Source organism: Leguminivora glycinivorella, chromosome 23 (assembly GCF_023078275.1).
Source record: "Leguminivora glycinivorella isolate SPB_JAAS2020 chromosome 23, LegGlyc_1.1, whole genome shotgun sequence".
Lineage (NCBI taxonomy): Eukaryota > Metazoa > Arthropoda > Insecta > Lepidoptera > Tortricidae > Leguminivora > Leguminivora glycinivorella.
In genome coordinates, this window is record NC_062993.1 from 3,077,748 (window position 1) to 3,094,173 (window position 16,426).

A 16,426-nucleotide genomic window follows, 5' to 3' on the forward strand; every position below is an offset into this window, starting at 1 on the left:
TATTCGAAACTTCACAGGAGGATTCCTAAAGACATATTATGACTAAATACATGTTTCAGGTTTTTTGAAAATTTGACCCCTAAAGGGGTGCAAGGGGGTAAAGTCAAAAACACAATATGGGTATCGTTTTTATGGTTTATCGGGTCGCTGATCACGATAAATACAACGATTTTAAAATCTAATGAGGTGGAAAAGAAATTTTCTCCCCTGTTGTTGTGCAATGGGGTTAAAATATCCAAAATAGCCATAAGTATAGCTTTAGTTTTTATCTTTACTTCTGGTTCAAGAGATTTCAAATTGACACGGAAGTTCCTTAGAGGAGCACTAAGAAAGGATTTTTCAAAGTTCACCTCCTAGCATGATAATTTGACAGGGGCAAGGACAGGGACAGGGCCAGGGACAGGGACAGGGACAGGGACAGGGACAGGGACAGGGATGGGATAGGGTTAGGGATAGGGATAGGGATTGGGATTGGGATAGGGATAGGGATAGGGATATGGATAGGGATAGAGATAGGGGTAGGGGTAGGGGTGGGGATAGGGATAGGGATAGGGATAGAAATAGGGATAGGGATACGGATAGGGATAAAAATAGGGGACGGGGACGGGGATAGGGCCCCTATCCCTATCCCCGTCCCCGTCCCCTATTTTTATCCCAGGGGCGGGGACAGAGACGGGACGGGAACGGGGACGGGGACAAAGATAGAGATAGGGATGGGGACAACGATAGAGATAGGGACGGGGATAAGAATAGGGATTGGGGTCGGAATAATCGGTCGGCAATCGATATCTAGGCAGTGTAAAATACAGGTGGCTCAGTGGGAAGGTATTAGTAAGTAGGCATCGGCGAGTATCCTGCATCCGTAATAACTATTACATTCAATGTGCTGTAAGAAGATCGTTGTTTGCTTGCCTTTTATATGTTTACGTTTGCAATAAGTATAAGCAAAATGAAAAAAATTGTAAGCGATAATGCAAGGAAGTACTTTTTACCCTACCGACCATAGCGTCGAGATACTGGCTATGTGCATGGGTTGTATGAAGTTTCCCCAGTATAAATATTTATATAGGTAAAATACATACATATTCGTACCTACTACCTACGCTGTGGTCGCTGTGTAACAATTCTACAATCATTGCAAGAATTTCTTTAAAAATAATAGGTTAAGGTACAGTCAGCCAAAACCGGACCGTACAGCAAATAGATCAGTTACAATGGCCCTCCAGTCGAGAATTGCCCCGCTTTACCTTAATCGAAATAATCGCGGACAGATGTACCTACAAAGAAACCTACGGATCCAAATGAAAATCTTAGTTTTTGTAAACGTTTCAATAAGAATACTTTTATTACGCGGGCGAAGCCGCGGGTAAAAGCTAGTATTAGTATAGATTACAGTTTAGTTACTAAAACAAGACCTGTGCAATTCCCGAAAAGTTTGTACATTTGGATCACGTCTCCGATTTTGATAAAAATTGGTAGGCTGATAGAGTCCGTGATGCTGAGCAAGATTCACTAGGTTTCCCAAAATGTCCTATGTAGTTTGTATGAAACCTTCCTTTTTTGTTACCAGATTTCTATACATTTTTGATAACAAAAAAGGAAAGTTTCATACAATCAACCTAGGACATTTTGGGAAACCTAGTGGATCTTGCTCAGCATCATGGACTCTATCAGCCTACCAATTTTTATCAATTTTTATCGGGAATTGCTGACCTAATTATTACATTCACATAAAATACTCGTATTTTTTTTTCACAAAATACGAATATTTTTATAAAACTCGCTTTCACTTCAATCATATATCTACACTCCTTTCATGCCTTTCATTACTTAACCGTCTCACAATTTATTAAAGCTTTAAGCGAATCGAGATTACTAAAACAAGAGTTTATTACCATTACAACATAAATTCAACCAAGCCGGGAACAACATATATTATTTGCGTAGCTAATTGCTTAACCATCTCAAAGCGCCATCTGTACAGTGCGGGACGTCGCTGCGAGCTGTCGGGGCCACAAAGGCTAAGTTTCCAGGCCTGTTCCCGATGGAGGAGTCTTTGGATTAGTGGTAAGTTGGACCAGTATAACATGATCTCAAAAATTTAAATAATTATCACTTACTCACCTAACTTAATACCCTAAGGCCCACTTGCACCAACCACTTAACTCAGGATTAGTGGGCTGTCATCTGTCAAATTCCATATAAAATGGAGGGTTAACCCTCGGTTTGATAAAGGTTGCCTAGAATAGACTGCTTACAGCGACTGATTACAGAGTCAAAGTTTATTTTTGTTTTAATTTCTGCGAACTTCTTGTAAAGTTGAGCGCACCATCGTCAATCTTTTTTATTTCTAGAATTTATCTGCATTTAGCTATAAACTATTTTAAATAAAATAATTATGAATATTTTTATGTAGAACTATCATGTATGAAGCGTAGCTGCGAATTTAAACGCATTGAATGACACTCTAAGATTGCATTATAATATATGTTATTATACTCGTAATTAACCTTTTTTTTATACTACGTCGGTGGCAAACCAGCATACGGTCTGTGTATATAATTGTGTTTACCATTGAATAAATATTATTCAGCAAGATTAAAAAAAAGCACACGGTCCGCCTGATGGAAAGCGGTCACCGTCACCTATGGACTGCAACTAAAGGAGTATCACGTGCGGCTTGCGAACCCATTAGAAACTTGAACACTCCTTTTGTGTTAAGTACACAGCAAAAAAGAGTGTACAAGTTCTAAGGAGGGTTTGGGTTGTAAACAACTCAAATTAGTTCCGTAGGTCTTTCCGACACCAGCTCCAATCTAATCTAAAGACGGGTAGTTTATTATTTGGGTAGTGCCACAGTATAATTTTAATACTGGTTCACTTCTCTGTCATTGGGGGATTCGGAATATCACGTCTATTTCAGCACCAGACAACTGAGCATGGCGGTCCGGTACAACTGGGGATCTCATTATATTATTATTCTTACATTTACTTACTTTGTCTTTGTAAATGCAAAAAAAACTTAAAATGTATTCTGTATTCTGTGTGTATGTGTTGCCCATGTGGTGACGGGTTAAGAATTTCACCACCCCCTTTCTTCCCATGGGCACAGTATAATAAAGAGTACTATCGTACAGTATGGCCACTCCCGCTCCCCGCTGAAAGTTTAAATGTTTTTTTAGAAAAACTAGGAAACAAATTTAATATGCTATGTTAAAACACCCCGTTAATAAAATTATTAAATGAGACCTCTCTAGACACTGTTAACGTGACATGAGAGACACTGTCAAACATCCTGACAGGCAAATACATTACAGAGGATGGTTATTTAGAAAATAAATTAAAATAATTTTTTTTTGTTAAGGGTATGAAAACAAAAAAAATCATGATTTTTTTCAGTAATTTCTAGTGAAAGTTCATTGTTTTGATGTTAATTAACGTCCCTTAAAATATCCGTGACTAACTTGTTAGCACCTTATATGTATACATAGAAAACATCCATGACTCAGGAACAAATATCTGTGCTCATCACACAAATAAATGCCCTTACCGGGATTGGAATCCGAAAAAATGTAAGTGTTAAATATGTCTGAATTAAAATGTTAATAAAATCAAACTTTGTACATTTCTTTAACTCTGTTTCCATGCTTTTATCTATTTTACGGCTACAATATAACAAAATAAAGTATTTAAAAATCTAATAAAAATACATACCTACAAAAGAATGTAATGTAAATTTAGACGGGCACCTCGGCGGTCGGGGTGGTGTAGCGGTCGAACACGTCAGCCGCGATAGCTGGAGACCCGGGTTCGATTCCCGGCTTCGCCACCAGTGGGCTTGATCGCTTTTTCTTTAGTGTATGGTATTTATTTCAGTTTATAGAATGTAAAGTACTTATAACTATTATTTTATTTAAATTATATTTATCTGTGATATTAAATTATGTGCTTTTTGTCACGTTTGATATTCAAAATTCATTCCTATTTAGGATGGAACAAATATTTCAAATATAACTAATTGATCATACCCAAATATGTTATGCTTCAGTTACACCAATTACCTGAAATTAACAAAATAATCATTAAAATCACACAATAAATAAATTATATTTCAAACATATAGTTTACGTCAACCGGAACATTTGCGTCTAGTGGGATAAGTGCGACTTTTGAAGATATCTTCTAAACGGAAAATTTTATAACTATGATAGCCGTGTCAATATAAAGTTTGACTATACACCGTGGGATTGAATAACCCGAAAGAGTTTAACCACGCATTTTTTTACTATTTTTGAATGTATTTGGGTGAATCAACTTTTCTTTGCCAGCAAAATTACGCATACTTCGACTACATGTGGTCAGAAAATTTAATTTGTATTTAGTGTAATTAGTTTATACTTATTATATTAAAAACAGATATACAAGCTATGCAATACATCATGTTTCTATAGGATTTGCTATTTTATTAATTTATATCGAGCAGTGACCCAGTGGACATAGCTGTCCCTCACTTTTGTATGAAAAAAGTGTCTCTTCCACTGGGTCACATATAGATTTAATTGTAAATGTTTTTTTTTTAATTATTCCCTCAATGTAAAATAAAAATAAGGATCTTTATTCACTATGGCCAGGTTAAAACTCACAAAAGTAGAGCTAATAATAAGTAAAGTTGATTCACCCATTTTCACATAAAAAGTAAATGTTATTTATAATACTGGCACTTGAAATGAGTTTTAACGTTTTTTTTTTCTAAATAACTAATTTTTGAAAGGTTTTACTTCTCACTTTTTGACATCTATCAATGAGGATAGTGAGAGTAAAGCATGAATAAATAAGTATCTCTTCAGCAAGCGTGCTCCACCATAGACCGCATCATCACTTACCATCAGCTGTGATCGTTGTACAACGTCCTATTCAAACTTAAAAAATGGCATCAACGGCCTTTTCATGTACTGAATTTTTTTTTTCTTTTGGTAATGTCTGAAAATAGGCGATATCAAGAAAAGTTTAAATGACTTTATAGTCTCTAAATATGGTCAGGAATACACTGTTAAAATCTTTTGGGTTATTCAGCCCCACGGTGTATATTAAAAAACACTAAGTTAATTTCATTCATCATTAAAACAGTAGAAATCATAATACACTCCGATTCGCACCAAGTTCGTAGCGCTACGAGAAGCTACGAGCGTCTACGAAGCGTAGCAGCCGCTACGAAGACAAAGCAGAACTTAGGGCAAATATTAACACTTTCGCTACCAAGAACCCGACTGTCGGGCACACCGCTCGTAGAAGCGTAGCCGATTACATGGGTTTCCCCGTATGTAGCGAAAATGTCGTAGCGCCGCGTAGAGCCCGGTTTCGAAAGTGTTAACGCGAGTGCCAAAGGACTTATACTTGTGACTATTTCAGTTAAAAGGTACCGCATTGTTGTTTACTAGAAGAACAATATTTAATTTGCCTGCAAGTTCATACAAATGAAAGAGGAAGTGGTACACCGGGTGGCCCTAAAACTAACGCCAAAATGAAAACGGGTGATGACACATATCATTAAGCGAATTTAACCTTAATTAATATGTCATGGCTTTCGAGATATTGGTACAGTCGAGTTCATAAATATGTATTGTGTATTTTTTATCTTATTGCAAGTGAAAGGTGAAAAAATGTACATATATTTATGTACTCAACTGTACTTTGTTACTACCTTTCTTAGCCACGAACTTTATAAAACGGCCAATATCTCAAAAACCATGACTTTTTTTTACGGAGATGTTCTACCCCTTTTCATTTTGGCCTTTGTTTTAGGGACATCCTATATAAAGAGTTACTGTCAAAGTAAAATGTGTAGTCACAGTGTATAGACTGCCATCTCTCGACACAACAACTTATGAATCTCCATTTTGACAATTTGGCCCATTTTTTTATTTATAAGTTTTAATATAAGTTATAAATTTAAATGTATATCATACACGAAAGAAAAAACGACAAGGCCCACTGGTGGCCGAACCGGGAATCGAATCCGGGTCTTCAGCTTAGCCGCGTAATTTATATATAGTAGTGTGACTACCTGAAAAAAGAACAAATCAAAATATTCAATAAAATAATTTGATTTGTTCCCTAGTTGTTTAATGTAAGTGTTTATGGTATTGTTTTATATATGGTTTATAAAAGCTCTTTCATTTACTATGTAACACAATATAGTTAATTTGATCCATTATTACCTTGATAATATGTGCCATTATATTAGCGCCATCTAGCTACGTCTTTGATACAACTTGCTGAGCGTATGCTTAAACTAGAATATGGTACCTTTTGCTTGAACACGGCACATTTATATGAAGTTTGTGAGTTTTCTTTACTTCTTGGTGAAGGATTTGCGAAGTTCTGCATTTGTGAGATTCGCTGCTGGATTTGCATTTAAGACAAACATGCATTAACTGCACTTTGTTTTCTGAAATAATACTAATGCTATTAAATTTCGGTATAACATCATACCGTGTGACGTTTTAAATGAAATAGGTAAATAATCAACATTTATTTTGCGAACCGCCAAGGAGTGGAATGCCTTGCCTGAGTCTGTGTTTCCGCATGAGTACAATCCAGGTCTGTTTATTGTCTCAAATTATTGAAGACGGACAAACAAACAGGACACACACCTTCCCATTTACAATATTAAGAATGGATAATTCTCAAATCGAAATTGGGTCTTCTTTCCATTTAATCATTTTCGCTCCTGTAGTGTCTTAAAAATCTTAAGTTAGCTCTAAACCTCTAAAACTCTAACTTCAAGTCTCCCTTTACCCAGGTCACTTGAACTACAAGTAGCCATATAACTGTTCTGTTAACCCACTTCCCGCCGAGTGCGAGAACTAATGCCTTTGACGGCAGTTTCGGGTTAATTGTAGGTACACGACTGAGAGAAAGATACAGTAGGCTGGTGTTTTTAAAAATAAATATCGAAATATCTTAAAACCTTGACCACCTATCAGTTTAGAATATTTTTAATTTGATTTATTTTTTAGATTAGGCTCAAATTTTCAAGCGCCGCAAAGACGCGTTTCTGTCTGATGAGTATGAGTTTGCGGCGCTTGCAATGGAGACTTTCGGTCCGTGGTGGACCGACACCAAAAATTTCAATAAGGAGGTGTCGGTCAGGCTTGTAGGGGTCTCAGGGGACCAACGAGCGGGCGCTTTCTTTGCCCAAAGGCTGTCTGGCGGTGCAGAGGAAACGCTGCAAGTGTCCTGGCGACCTTGCCAGAGGGAGGTGAATTAGGGGAAGTTTTTTTATATTTAGTTGTAATTTTAGGTTAAGGGCCCCATGCTCAACCGATGGCAAATGCTGCACGCTGTCGTTATATAGGTTTTAAGTGTGAATTGTTTTAGTTTTTTTTTTAAGTATTAGCATTAGGTAAATGTCTTACTAACACTAATATTAGTTCTTTAGAGTTGTAATGTTCTACTAACCATCTATGGACCTTGAGTCAGAAATAAATGATTTTTATTTTTAATTATTTTTTATTTGTATTTAGGATGTCTGAGGTTTTTATTGTATATTTTGTATGTGTTTTTGCTAATAAATACAAAAAACAGCCGCTATGCAGATATACAACAATACTCCGACCAGTCTGGCTCAGTCGGTAGTGGCCCTGCCTGCTAAGCCGCGGTCCTGGTTTCGAATCCCGGTAAGGGCCATTTATTTGTGCGATGAGCACAAAATATTAGTACCTGATTAATGAATGTTTTCTATGTATATATGTACGTATGTATTTATCTATTTAAGTATGTATCGTCGCTTAGCACTCATAGTACAAGCTTTGCTTAGTTTGGGGCTGAGTTGATCTGTGTAAGGTGTCCCCAATATTTATTTGTTAATTTATTTATTTTAATTATCAATCATAAAAAATGTGAAAACATATTGAAAATATATGGACTCTAAACCTCGAAGAATTTATTTTATATTATAGTACATTACGATACAAGTGTGGAAAAGAAGAAGTTCGAAACCAGAGGTGATGCGAGTGGCGACACGGGTTACGAATTTCCTTTTCGTATGTGTATCGTACGACGTTTTTTAGTACAGATGGCCCTTTAAAGTTTTGACCTGTCAAGAAATGAGCCACTTTGTGCACTAGTGCTGTACTGCAAAGAAACACTTTCATACACACACACATACATTTTTAGGGTTCCGTACCAAAAAGGTACAACAGGAACCCTTATGGTGCGACTCTGTCCGTCTGTCTGTCGTCTGTCACATTGTTAAATATCTCAAGAACTACTTATGCTATCGATATGAAATTTGGAATAGTTATAAACATTGTGAACCTCTACAAGTTGAAAGTATTTTTTTTTAATTAATTAATATAAATGATAGAAAATGGCCAAAATGAAAGGGGGGCAAACTGAAAATTTCAAGTAACTAGGTCAAGTGGGGTATCGTTAGAAAGAGCTCAAATTGTACATATCAAAACTATTTTTTATAATTTTTTGGTTGTGAAAAAAAAATGTTTTTTGAAGGAAAATGTAAAAAAAAATACCGTCCCCCCCCCTTATCTCCAAAGTTTACCAACATAAATGTATGAAATTTTCACCAAACATGGGTATTATAATGAATATTACAGGAAAAATAAAATCGTACACGTATCTTGAAAACTTTTTTATTTATTTATAAAAAACCTTTCAGATTTACATTTTCAATTTCAACACCCTTGCGGGTGTTTATTGTACCTGTACTTTTTAACAAAATAACAATGAAATTACCTGCTTTCAAATAGAGGCAAAATGGTTAAAATCTGTTCACGCAATAAACAATTATTCCATAAAAATCATCTTCCATACTAGCTCGCGTGCATTCGTTTACTCAATTTGCCGATAGATGTCGCTGTACGTTGAACGCTCATTTCCTACATCGCGTTTTTCCTGATATAATGAGGTCCGTTCAGGAGCGTCGTTGCGACATGTCGTAAGTCGTAAACTATTGAAGCCTAATAGTCTTGATTTTATTTGGACGTTGTCTACCAATAAAATTGTATATTAAAATATTACTTGTTATGTGGGAAATTGAGTCTTGAGGGATCTAGTAAAATCTGTAGAGTTCTATGAATAACATTTTGATGATTCAACTATTGAAAGTTTGTACGGAACCCTCGGTGAGCGAGTCCGACTCGCACTTGACCGGTTTTTATTTATTCAGTAATCGTGTTTATTAATTTAAGTTACTAATTTACATACCTACCTTTGTTTTCTAGGGTTCCGTAGTCAACTGGGAACCCTTATAGTTTCGCCATGTCTGTCTGTCCGTCTGTCTGTCCGTCTGTCTGTCCGTCCGTCCGTCCGTCCGTCCGCGGATAATCTCAGTAACCGTAAGCACTAGAAAGCTAAAATTTGGTACTAATATGTATATCAATCACGCCAACAAAGTGCAAAAATAAAAATTGGAAAAAAATGTTTTATTAGGGTACCCCCCCCCCCCCTATATGTAAAGTGGGGGCTGATTTTTTTTTCTCATCCCAACCCCAACGTGTGATATATTGTTGGATAGGTTTTTAAAAATGAATAAGGGTTTACTCAGATCGTTTTTTGATAATATTGGTATTTTCGAAAATAATCTCTCCTAAAGGAAAAAAAAGTGCGTCCCCCCCCCTCTAACTTTTGAACCATATGATTAAAAAATATGAAAACACGCTCTTGGCCGGTTTTTATGTTAAGGTTTGGAAATACTATAACCAAAAACTATAATTTTTACTCATTGTTATTGAGGAGCGGGACTTCCTGGCGCAAGCATTCTTTACTTATTAGGAGGTCTCAACCTTATTGTTATAATGCTAATAAACTTTTAAGGAAATAAGTTTTTTTGACGTCGTACGATACATGTCCAAAAAGGAAATTCGTACCGTGTCAATTTAAAACACCCCCTTCGGTCGTGTTTTAATTTATTGCCACTCATTTCGGCCTTCACTAATATGCACTAATAGCCTACTGCCCCTAGGCAGCTGTTCGCGACCTAAATGCACTAGCAGTAATGACGTCACTTAGTTGCACTTTCATTCGTTAATGGCCGCGCCTTGTCGACATAACTCTGTTGCACCCCATTAATGCATATTGCACTCAAATATTTGATGAGACTAGTTTCACCACGCTTTTATTTATTTTAAAAATGGTAATTGCCTGTTTTTTTACCTATCAAAGTAGAAATGATTAAAATGATTGAAAGGTGATGATAAATGATTAATACATGCATTACAAGTTGTAGAACACGCTCAAAATTTATATAAATTACTGTAAAATTTCATGAGAAAATTCTGATGCAAGTTACCGTATTGAGAACATTATCTTTTTAATATTAGGATTTTTGTGTGATTTTTGTGTTTTCGACCACCGGTCTGGTGCAGTCGGTAGTGAACCTGCCTGCTACGCTGCGGTCCCGGGTTTGAATCCCGGTAAGGGCATTTATTTGTGTGATGAGCACAGATATTTGTTCCTGAGTCATGGATGTTTTCTATGTATATAAGTATGTATACTATCTAAGTATGTATATAGTCGCTTAGCACCCATAGTACAAGCTTTGCTTAGTTTGGGGCTATGTTGGTCTGTGTAAAGTGTCCCCAATATTTTTTTTTTATTTTTTTTTGTGCAATGTTCTCAGCAGTTGACGACAGCTTCGTTTAATAACAACTCATAAAAAGCCACATCACTCTACCCTTAAACTGGAAACAAATTATGGGATGCTTCCGATTGAAGCGGCTGATGTCCGCGACTCATAAGTGACACTTTGGCTGACAAAAACATCAAGCAAGCCAGATTTCTGTCGAACATCCAAACGCTCAAAAGCCACGTCCACGGCTTATGCCCGATGGTTTGCACAATTCAGTGTAAATTCATTATCTAGAATCGCGGCAGTGGACCGCGTCCGTCGGACACATCCCATAATTTGTTTCCAGCTTTAAACTTCGTAATAAATAAGTGTAAACGTTTTGTGTAGTAGATTACAATTCGTCACTACTTTTAAAAAAAACTTGTATCTTCGTCTGTCAATGAAAAGAAAATTGTAGTAAGTATGTATGGAATGCATATAGACTTACTGCGTTTTAACTTTGAGAAGCAGCGTGAGATACGAGATTTTTTAAAAGTAGTGACGAATTGCAAATTTCTGTACCTTCACTTTTTCAATCGGTCAAATTCAAACAAAACTAAAAACCAGTTCCGATCAAAATCAACTGGGAAACTCCAATAAAAGTGCAAATTCCTCTGACAGATTACAATGTCACGGAGAGATAACACTGTCTGATTTATTGTGACACTACACAGATACATTCAGAATTCTAAATCAACTTTTGCCGTTTTCCGTCTGTATGTTTCTGTAGATTGAAATGTCGTGTCTAATTTGGTGATATCGTTTTAGGATGTTTTGATATTATTATAAGTCAAGATGCATTTTTCCATGTTTAGGACTACTACCACAGTATAATAAAAAGTACCTCGCTGAAAGTGCCGCCCACCCCCTCTCGGTTACCTCACAGTTACCGCCTGTCAAAAACGCGAACAGTCGACCTGTCATATTTCACTCATACAAGCATAGTACGCTTTCACCTACACGAGTTTAGACTGTGTGCTAGGAACGCGTCTCTTTCATATGTTTGATCACCAGGGTCCGAGGTGTGCTACTACTATATGAACCGCCATGCAAACGCTGCTCATGCATAATGGCAAACGCTCGCTTATGAAGTGAAGAATAACTAGACGAGTACCCGTCTACGAAGAAATGCAGAAGCGATCATGGCATTAGATTCCACCTTTGGGGTAACTACGTAGATGGCATTACACCTTTGGGGTACGCTCAGCCAGATGTCGCTAATAATAATATTTGTCATTTTAACACATATCGCGCTAAGAATATGGACCCAATTGTCAAAATTGATGTTCAAAAGTTTTAAGCCTGTGTCGAGAGATGGCAGTCTATGCACTGTGATTACACATTCATTTTACTTTGACAGTAACTCTATAATACTGGATCCTCTTTCATATTACCGATGGCAGCCACCACTTTAGTCACGTTCTAACAAGTGTATGTAAGTGATAGGCAATGCGAGGGTTTAGGTTTAAATACTTTTTATTACTCGTAAGAATTTTTACAATTCACTTAAATGAGACTCATGTGTATATATGTCGCAGGGAAATGACCAAAACAGAGATTTGATCAAATCTCTAAGGGATTTGATCAAATCACGCAGGATGTCAAAATGGCGAATCCATTTCATCATTTCTCTAGAAAATATCAGTCATTTGACTAAATCCCTGACTCTGTTCAGTGAGATCACAAAATCGGCCAATAGACACGCCACGTTTTGTCATTTCACTAGATTTGTTTAGGGATTCGATAAAATCCCTGAACTTCGACATCGAGTTGACGAATCGAACTCAAAAAGTCAACTAGTTTTAACATTTCCCTAAACAAATTTAGGGAAATGATAAAGTCTCAACTGGTGATTTGATCAAATGTCTGAACTGGTTTCGTGAAATGAGAAAGCCAAGAATCTAATATATCCAATTAGATTTATTAGACTCTTGCCTTTGTAACTTAATTTGATTGAATCCTTAAGTAGATTAGTGAAATGGTATAATTGAATCCGTTTTTAAGAGTTTTTGGTTTTCTATAAATAAGAAAAAAAATAGATTAAGTGAAGAAACAAAGCTAAAAATGTTTCATTTTAAATTATTTTCATATTTATTAAAACGTTTTGTCTTTTCACTGAACTTGTTTAGCGAAATGATAAAACTAGTTGACTTTATAAGCTCGTTTCGTCAACTTACTGACGTGGTTCAGGGATTTTGTCAAATCCCTAAACAAATCTAGTGAAATGACAAAACGTGGCGTGTCTATTGGCCGACTTTGCGATTTTGAAATGCCATTCGGATACGGGGCCAGAGCCGCAGGACGCGGATGCCTAAGAACTGTAATCCAGTCAGCAGGTATTTTTGCCGTGCAAAGAGTGAGGCACAAAATGTTTTAATTTGTCTTGCTCAAGCATAGGCTTGACATGAAAAATACAAATTACCGGTGAAACCCGATAAGTTGAGCAAACTGGTTTTTGAAATTCGAACTATGTGCAGTTTCAACAACTTACTTATTAAGAGTTTTGAATAATTCACGGTTATTTTCATTAGACTGCGTCAAAATATCGGGAGCTCGACAAAAATCAAAAAGGTAATCACGGTCTAAGTATATCCTGGTCAATATAAGTGTAACTTACTTATTTCAACGAAAAATAATATCGATTTGTCGGGTTTCGCCAGTAAACCCTCGAATGGCCCCCTTAGCCTATTGATCTACTGTATAACAGTACCTCTACTCGTATAATAACGAAACAGTTACAAATCTAATAATACTAGTACACTAGTAGTAGCCGAATAGCGTCGGATGCAATAAACGTACAACTTTCAGCCGCAGGGACTGTTGCCAACTACCCTCAAACGGACGAGTTTCTGTTCCAAACGCTAGTAAATGGTTGCTTAACATTTTGTAATAAACTAGTACATATATGTAAGGGTAAGAAAGGGATCTGACTGCTTTTTGATGAGTAAAAGCTTTGTGATCCTATTTTATCCTCAGTCATGTTTGCAAAACAACATGCCGGTTAAGTATATGTAAGAAGTTCACGAAGGCGCGTACCTTGATTGTAGTGCCTAGTTATTAAAGTATAGTTCTAAAATTATTTTTTTTTTACAAAAATATTAGATTACGTAAGTGAAAATTCAAAAAAATATTTTCTATAATAGTATCTTGTGGAACTTTTTTCACTTTTCTTAAGTAGCAATAACTTTTAATTTAGTACCTACTGAGATGTAGTACTCCGAAAGGAAAAGTTGCCTATATTTTATGGCTACTTACTTTACTTAGCTTTGTGTGACTCTAGCTCCTATTACTAAAATACCTAGAGTACGTAATAGGAATACTCTATAGTAAAAGATTTAGTGCAAAGCTCTAAAATAAAACGTTACAGCTTCAACAATAAATAAACTTCTTTATATCCACTTTGCGGCCACAATATCGTAGTGTGATGGACAGACCCACTTTCTGAACAATAACACATTCCTTATGGACACTTTAGAAGGCATGTTCGGTGTTTGAAAATCTTAATTCGACTTTGAACTTGGTATGAACTTCATATGGGATTATTCGCATAGATGTTGATTGCCAGGTCAAAACAGCATGCTTTTTATACTGCTGTAGCCATAAAAAGTTCAGTTTAATCAAAAATGATATTTTTTAAGTACCTTTACTAGTATTGGTGTAATAATTTAATACGAATTTTCACTGTCATTACAATGAGCAAACTTCACTATATTTAAGCATTGTGCGACTCATCAAGCGTGAGCGAAATTCTGTAAAAAAAAAATGAAGGCAACACATGTAACTGTCCCACTTTGGGCAACAATTTTGTACAGAAATTGTTTAGTTCCATTTTGGTTAATTTCCACTACATATTTTACGTAACAATTAAATTTATACTTAGCCATTTTTTTCGAAGTTGTCCACCCCATTTTTTTTTACATGGGTTTTTTTTACGCGATTTATACTCAGAATCGCGAGGTCTTTCGATCCTGATTGGAGAAAAAAAATGCCCCAACATATGCATACATTTTTCAAACCTTTCATTCCGTTACCGCCATACAAAATATATGAAAAAAAAATGGTAACTTGGGTCACTTTTTTTCTCCTACAAGGATTGAAAGAGCTCGCGGTTCTGAGTGGAAATCACATAAAAATTTCCAAGTCCAAAAAAAAAAGTGGAAAACTTTGAAAAAAAATTACCCAACTATGCCTCGTATAAAAAAATTTGCACAGATTCTTCAAAGTTCGAATCATTCTCTAAGGCACTAAAGCTTTATTACTTTCTGACCATTGCTGGAACGTCACAGTTTGCTGAGAGATTTTTCGTGTAAAACGGCTTAGTGATATTGATATTGTTGGTGGTAAAATAAAGATTACTGGATATGGCATACTTGTGGTTAAGCTCTGAGCTACTGAGGGAATTTAATGATTATTATATTTCTCTGAAATTGTAAAGATTTATGGTTCGAAGAAATTTATTTTGTTTAGGAAAATAACCTTACTTATTGAGCCAGTTAGGTTTTGTGGTTATTTTTGTTAACCGTGTTTGTTCAATTACAAACTTCAAGAAATATTTAACACTTTTATTGACCTCTATTTGTTATGTCATAAATATTTTGTTGTCATAAGATGTATTTGTAAGGCAGTGAACTCAAAAAAGACCACTATGTTAAATCTTCTTTCTGTTTTTTTTTTTACATAAGGTACATAATTTCGACCCGTGTGTTAAAGCAATATGAAATAAAATTTATTTTAATGATATTTCAATTGCTTCAAACAGTTTTTAGGCATGTTTCATAAAGGTTAGTAGGTATATTGTTTTTAAGTACTTTTTTTTTAAATATCAACACAGGATTTTATTTAAAAAAAGCTTTTGCCCGCGGCTTCGCTCGCGTTAGAAAGAGACAAAAAGTAGCCTGTCACTCTCCATCCCTTCAACTATCTCCATCAAAAAAATCATTTCATTTCGTTTCATTTCATTAGGTCGCGCGGGTTTACGTTTTGTGGACGATGTCATGTGTCAAAAACAGGAACTTACTGCTCCGGGATAATAGCAGCGTTTTACCTGAAATAAAACGCATATTAAATACTTACCTCACTGGAAGCTTTATGATTGAGAGAGCATATCCGTTTCCGTCTAATTTCTATAAATTTTCATACGAATTTGACTAGAATAACCGGCTCAGTGGCGACACCTGGCGGTAGCGCGCCCGAAGTTATTTAAACGATGTCGAGCTACCTTCCGTCATTGGCTCAATTACACCAGGCAGAAATGAAGTGAAAGCTTCCAGTGAGGTAAGTATTTAATATGCGTTTTATTTCAGGTAAAACGCTGCTATTAAATAGCTTGACCGTCACTGGAAGCTTTATGATTGAGACCTGTTTGTTATCGCCTGGTGGAGCCACTCGAGATGAAATCAGAAAGAGGAAATTCGCCAATGTGATGTAATAATTTAAATAAGAACACGTCATTTAAAATCAAACAATTTTAATAAAGACAGTCTTAAATTATCTCGATTATGAACATAATATGATTACAAAAGCATTGTTTTATAAATTTTATAATTATTTCAACATTTTAGAATTACAATTCTTTCAATACTTAATTAGCTAAGCTTATTACATGTTCATCGAACAACCTAGGTGATCATCATACTAGTTTCAGGTAGGTAGATACACAATTATATGTTTAAATCATCACTAAGCTAGTAATGGTTATATTATTAAACATTATCACTAAATTAATCGTATCAAATTGGATTGAATAAACTTGATATACCATTTGTATTATTTTCCTTAATTACCTCACGTCTATAAAAT

At 35.7% G+C, this 16,426-nt stretch overlaps 1 protein-coding gene and 1 non-coding gene across 3 annotated transcripts in view; one reads left to right on the top strand and one right to left on the bottom strand.

Annotated features, from left to right (window-relative positions):
- The window catches only part of LOC125238264 (complexin), a 618,857-nt gene that overhangs the window by 385,669 nt on the left and 216,762 nt on the right, over positions 1–16,426 (bottom strand). The window lies entirely within an intron of this gene.
- Positions 3,756–3,829, top strand: Trnas-cga. The gene has a single exon. It is a non-coding gene; the product is annotated as a tRNA-Ser (tRNA).